Here is a 7,381-nt window from a genome sequence, read left to right as displayed (position 1 = left end):
CGGATCACACAGATACGACAACGCATGGCGGCAGCTCGTGACCGTCAGAAAAGCTACGCTGATAAGCGCAGGAAGCCACTCGAGTTCCAGGTTGGGGATCGAGTGCTACTCAAAGTCTCGCCCTGGAAGGGTGTAGTTCGTTTTGGCAAACGAGGCAAGCTCAATCCGTGGTATGTTGGACCGTTCGAGATCATAGAAAGAAAAGGCAAAGGGGCATACAAACTGAACCTACCAGCAGAACTCGGTGCAGTTCACAACATTTTCCACGTGTCGAATCTGAAGAAGTGTCTGTCAGATGAGACCCTCATAGTTCCTTTGAAGGAACTCACTATCGACGAACGGCTAGATTTCGTCGAAGAACCAGTTGAAATCACGGACCGGGATGTTAAGGTCCTCAAGCACACCAGAATACCTCTTGTTCGAGTTTGTTGGAACTCCCGTCGTGGCCCAGAATATACCTGGGAACGAGAAGACCAAACGGAACTCAAGTATCCCAAGTTATTCCAGAACAATGCAACTACTACTGAGGCTGAAGCTACTACAGAATTTTGGGACGAAATTCTGAATCAACGGGGGGATGATGTGACACCCCAGGAAAACCAGTGAACTATACAACACAACTAGCTTCCTCAGTAACCGCATGCCAAATTTCGGGACGAAATTTCTTTCAAGTTGGGGATAATGTGACAACTCGAGTTTCCAAGATTCCTTATTCGCATTTATTGCACGTTGACTGTTTTGTTGCTTGATTGATTTCCTTGTAACTGTACACTGGATTATAATTCGAGATGATTGTTTGATATGCTATGTGTTTTGTATAAAGTGTTTGGTTTGCGAACTTGAAAACTGTTTAAGACTTGAACAACCCGACGAAACACAAGTGTGTTTCGCCATAACTCACACGACGAAACAAGTAGTGTTTCGCCATAAGCTCCTCCGACGAAACAAGTGTGTGTTTCGTCACACACATCTCAACGAAACAAGTGTTTCGCCAGCCCAACGATTCGCCGAGGCCCAGTAACGGCCCAGTACGTTACACCGAGTATTTAACTAGTTCTAAGGGTTATTTGTTACAACTTTAGCAAACAAGAAACCCTAGAGCTCCCTTTTCTCTGTTGACGGCGATCGTGTGTCCCCGAAACCCCGGATCGATCAAGTTATCATTTTCATCCTTCGTGGTTAGTGTTTAATCCTTGCGTGATTGTTTGACTTATATCTTTGTTAACTATTTACTTGAGATCGATGAGGTTTGATACTAAATAACTTTGTGTTCATGTTTGGTTGATAAATTGACATCACTAGGATATGCTCTATCGGTTACAATTTCCGCGCATCGAGATCGTATTGCTTGTTATTGTTGATCAGTATAGGATATTGATAATGTTGAAATCTGTGAATGTACTCTCATGCAATGGTCAACATATGTGCTAGTTTGCCTAAGATCAACACATGATTATGTTAGTATTGGTATTATATAAGGGTAGTCAATGATATCGATGATTTCTGATGATTGAGTTATGATGATTTCTGTGCTGTATGATTACTGTATGATCGATGATGCTGATGACGGCTGTTAGCAATGATTAGGGTTTTCTGTAATTAACTGTTATGCGACGTAACTGATACTTGTAACGAAACGAACAACGACGAAACTAATATGGCGAAACAAATGTGTTTCGCCGAAACCACTTAACGACGAAACAAACACGACGAATCAAGTGTGTTTCGCCGAAGACATCACGACGAAACAAAGGGATGCTTCGTCGAAGGGAAGTAACGACGAAACAGGGGGTGTTTCGTCGAGTGGGTAATCTGCATAGTAAGATAGTTTGAATCTGTTAAGACTTAACTGGGTTAACTAACTGCTGTTAGATGATACGCATGACTTGTATGATTTTGAATACGTAGTTAGTGCTACTTGGTGATCATTGCTTCAATACCACTGTGATTGTTTGAGCATACGTGTACTTAGTAAACATACGTGATTATGTATACGTGCGTACTTTAGGACTTGACTGATTATTTGTGAGCACATACTTTAGCATACCGAGCAAACCAAGGTGAGTTCACACTCTTACCAAGGCATGGGATTCCCAGGGTTGGGAATGGGATTGAATGATTACTTGTACTCACGTTGTTACTGGAATTACGTACCACTGACCTCGTTAAGGGAAGGTCACTTATAGATACTACTAGACTAGTAATACATGGGAAGCCCCCACTAATCTTCGCACACATGCCTGGAATGGCCGCGATACAAATACTAAACTTCGCACACATGCCTGGAATGGCCGCGATACAAATACTAAACTTCACACACATTCCTGGAGGGCCGCGATACAAATATAACTAGTCTAGAATACATGGGAAACTCCCACTAATCTTCGCAAACATGCCTGGAGGGCCGCGATACAAGTATATACGATACATGGTTTACTAAACAAACATACGGCCTACGAAATGAATACTATAAATAAATAACCACCTGTGAACTCACTCAACTTTGTTGACTCGTTGTTACATGCCTTGCAGGTCAATAGGTACACATGGAGCTTGCACTGGGAGACGCGGTCGTTGTGGACATGGATCATGGATGCTTTGTTAAACACTTATGACATTTCAAACTTATTACTTAAGTTGGTTTTTACATTTATGCTTCCGCTACACACTTGATTATGTTTTGGTTTTTGAACACCTTTCGTATTGATGAATGACTTTTACTTAATACTTATAATGTTCAATATGATTGGTGGCTTGATCCTGGTCAGTCACGCCTCCAAGCGGTGATACTCCGCGGGTGGATTCTGGGGTTGTGACACTCCAAGCCATTCCAATCACCCAAGTGGCATCCAACCCAGCTTACCCAAGCAAGAAGCCCTACACTGGTCCTCACCCTCAATGCAACACTTGCCACTATCATCATCAACCCACTGTACCTTGTCGACTGTGTGCCAATTGTGGACGATATGGTCATCTGAGTAACACTTGTAGTACCCCTCAAAACCAAGCTCCATCACCTACCTAAAACATGATCCAACCCTATCAACAACCACAATATCCCATGGTACCCTATATTAGAGCCTGCTTCAATTGTGGTGACCCTACCCATTTCAGAAACACGTGCCCTAGACTGGTTAATATCATCAACGCTCAAGCCCAAGCAAACCCAATTAACCAAGCGAATCAGGCTAACCCAGCCCCCCCACCAGCAAGAGGTAAAGCCTACAACATCAATGCCAACCCAGCTGGGGTCAACAACAACGGCGCGAACGAGCAAACCAGCTAGCCTTATTCCACAATGAAGACTCAAGGCTCCACTCCGTTATTTATTATATTTTATTCCAAGTCCTTCACATTTCTTGTTTTGACTATTCAAGTTACAACTGGTTTCAATTTGGGTTTTAACGTTTCAAGTTAACATTATTTCATATTATTTCCATCGTCATGCCATGGTTTTTCATTAAATATCATATAATGTCACCTTACATCGATTAAATTTTCATGCCATTTCATGTCATTTCATCATACATCACGGTGGACCTCGTCTCATAACTTAGGGAAAATGGGACACGTCTCACTTTTTCATAGACTGACTACTTCCTTATAACACCAGAAAGAGGTACCACCATCAATAGTCTTGTTTTCTTCGGATTCGAGACTCAAGCATTGGTTGTTGTTTGGTAGAATTTAGGATGAGTCGCATAGAACTAATCATGACTTGATAACAAAGCCAATGAAAATTTGACAAGGACATGGTGGATACGTCACTGGTACTTCCTATATATAAGTGTTCTTGTCAAAGGATCAAAAGCATTGTTAGATAGTCATGAGAGGTTCTGTGTAAGTTGTGTCAATCTCAGTTTGGATAATGATATGTTTGAAGATTCGTTTTTTTATTTCATATGTAACCCAATCATTATGACGTTTTGAATTCCTCAAAACCCCTTGTCATGATGCAAATTCAAATTAGACATCATGATTAAAACTCAGTAGTAAAACCTTGTCATAATACGAACCACCTCCGTGTTATAACGCTTTTCACACCTACACCTCTGGCAACAAAGAGCGATTCCTCTACCAGGAACGTTACCGCCACAATCGAACCTAAACCCTACTTTGACTTCCATCTTAAAGTAAACTCCTAGGGTTTACGCTAAAACAGTTACCGATTACGGTTTCCTCTTAATTTCGGGACGAAATTCCTAAAAGTAGGGGAGACTGTAACATCCGTCAAAATGGGCTCCAATTATCCGACTCGTTTTGAAATTCGAATCCTAACCTTGAACCAACGGAAATTTTCGCGAAATGAATAATCGTTGAAAGATTTTTATCCTAATTTACTTCGTTTATAACTATGGTTAATTATTTATTCAATTGTTTAATTAATTAAATTAATTAAACATTCCTATTATTTATCTTGGCATTAAATTAATTAAACATTCGGTATACATTCCTTCCACCGATTTCATTTCTTTTGTTTCTTGTTAATTATCTTGGCATTAAATTCCTATTAATTTTTCTATCAAGAACTAAACAAAAAGGAAAAAAAAAGGGGAAATAAAAACAGTTTGAATGGGTTTGTTAGGAAGGAGATGAACTACAAATGGTGGTTAAATAAATTTAAAACTAAAATATGTTCATAAGTGATACTGTAACAGGAGTGGGTGGGTAAACAGGAGGTTGTGAGTTCGATCCGGGTCTGCGGCAATTCTGTCCGGTTAAATCTTTTGACATTTTAATTCATTTTTCTTTTTCCTTAAAAACCTAAAAATCCATAACGGTTAACTTTCTATTTATCATTCCTTTTCTATTAAAACCTTAAAATTCTAAAACAATTAGTAACAGCTCATATTTTTTCCCTTTTATTATAAAGCATTAAATAATTAACTTTTGTTTACAATTCTTTTATAACTATTAAGAGATAAATTATAATATCTAAAATCGATTGGTAAACTAATGATGTTAAAAATATTATTTAACTTATAAATATTAATTAGATTGTGGTATGATGTTATAATATTTAGGGTATCGTTTCCCGTTCGTTCGGTTTCTCAACTTTTACTCGTGCGTTACTTTCCAAGGAATCACCAACGCAACCACTGTGAGTAGATCTTACTTCTCCCCTTTTTTTGTCACTTTAACTTTTTAAGGTGTATCATATGTCACGTGTTCATAAGTGTTCCATATTATTTTCCCAACATGCAAACTTAAATGTCATATGGGTTCATGTTTGGTATCGCATTGTTTCGCTATCTGTTTCACATACATGTATTACGTGTTTACCGCTTTGTGTCTCTGTTTCTCTGTTTCGCGTGGATCCACCACCGGTTGACCGGTTCCTCCACGGCCATGGGGCGAGCTCGATATCACCATCATTGTTTCATAGTTTCGCTTTTCGCCTCTCGGGGCTTGAATCGCATCATTTATTTCACTGGTTATGTTTCATTATATCTTGTCACTTTACTTGTTGATGTGGATTGATTGATGGATTAATTATTGATGTTGCTATTACATTTAATATTGCATGTTACATAATTTTTATTAAATAACGAACCCGAGAGAAGGGACAAGGAACAAAGTAAATGAAAATACAGGCCGAGTAATATGAATGCTAAGGCATATAGATAAAAGTTTGACTGTCACAAGTGATGAAATTCACACGGACAAGTCAAACGAATTAAATAAAGAATAAAGGACTTGATTGAATAAAATTGATATATTTCTCTAAGATGACCAAATAAATTAAAACAAAGTCTTAATACATTCCGGGACGGTTGCTTTAATAATGACTTTGGTAAGATACCCGATAGATGGGTAGGATTTTAAGAATATGCGTAAACCAAGAGACGGGAACGCGGATTAGAAAGTCAAAAGACTCGGATTATGGGCCATGACTAAAAGACGATAAGATTTTGCAAATAGAATTTTTTGATAACTACGTTTAACTATTTCAAAGTAAACGGGTCGAACAAAGAACGAAGTTTGACGTTTATAAGTGACGAAGTTTCACTCAAACAAGTCAAACGAGATTAATAAAGAATAACGCTGGAAAATAAAAGTAAGCGCAAGCTGGATAATGAAAGCGCGGAATATTAATGAACCTATGTGATAGGTCGTAAAAGAGTATAGAAAGGAAAACGCAAACCAGTGAAACTGGAGTGTTAAAAAAACAATAAGATAAAGAACCCGGGTAACAGTTCGAAAGGAAATAGAGGCGTAAACTGAATAACGATAAGAGTGGGACAAACCGACGTGTAAATGACGGAAGAAGTCATAGAGTCGGAAGAATAATTCGAAGGAAAACAAATGTAGCTTTAGACTACGGTCAAGGTCAAATAAAAAACAAAAGCGAAAATAAATTATTCTAAACATAAAAAGGGTACCTTGACACCCTAATTATATATACAATTAAAAAAATCTAAATAAATAGCCTACGAGGCTAAGAGAAAGAACCTACGGGTCATATGGGTTAAGCGTGGGAAATAGTTATAATTCCCCGCATTAAATAATAATGGAAAGGAATGGATCCTCGGAAGTACCATTCCTAAAAATGAGAGAATGTTGGTGCAGTTGTCTGTCGACTTCATCTTCGTTCGAGTCTTAGTTTAGGGCTGATTGTATAGTGCACGAGAATAGAGAAAACATGATTTAGTGTTGATTCCGCTCGAAATGACACCTTGTCATTTCAAGCGAAATCACTTAAGTTCTTGATTCCGCTCGAGATGGTTATCACTGATTCCGCTCGAAATTGTTATGTTGATTCCGCTCGAAATGCACATGCATGTTCAAGCGGAACCCAAAGCCTATATATAGGCAGTCTCGAGCGAAATCAATTAATTCAGTTCTTGTATGTGACGGTGAAGCCCTGTCAGAACGTCTCCAGCTTGTATATTGTTAGCAGATCAATAAACAGAGACAAATTAGTGATTTCTAGTGTTAAACAAGCTAAACAAAGACAGAACCAATGAATTCCGCCTCTGATTCTGTCTGAGCACTCTTCTGATCGACTCGTTAGGTCGTTTCACGATCCTACAGAGAAAGAGGTAAGACAAAGAGGAAACGTAAACTAAAAAAACTTAGTCTTTAGTCAAAAGCAACGTTTTAACAAAACATAAGTGGTATGAGGTGGTTTAGAAAATCTTAAAAACACATAAGGCCGATGATGGCGAAATAGTATACCCGGGTGACGGGGTATGAAGTGAAGGCGACTAATTAATCTAGCCGGTAAAACCATTCGAAGTCAAAATAAGATTACGAATTATGCAAATCGCTCATCAATATAAGATTAGCGTGAAGTAAAAATATTGAAAGACTTAGTGACCGGGTGATCAAATGACAACTCGGTCAAATAGACAACAAGGATAAGAAATACATGATAAAA

The sequence above is a fragment of the Helianthus annuus genome, chromosome 12 (assembly GCF_002127325.2).
Source record: "Helianthus annuus cultivar XRQ/B chromosome 12, HanXRQr2.0-SUNRISE, whole genome shotgun sequence".
In the NCBI taxonomy this organism is placed as follows: domain Eukaryota; kingdom Viridiplantae; phylum Streptophyta; class Magnoliopsida; order Asterales; family Asteraceae; genus Helianthus; species Helianthus annuus.
Note: the sequence above shows the minus strand (reverse complement) of the source record.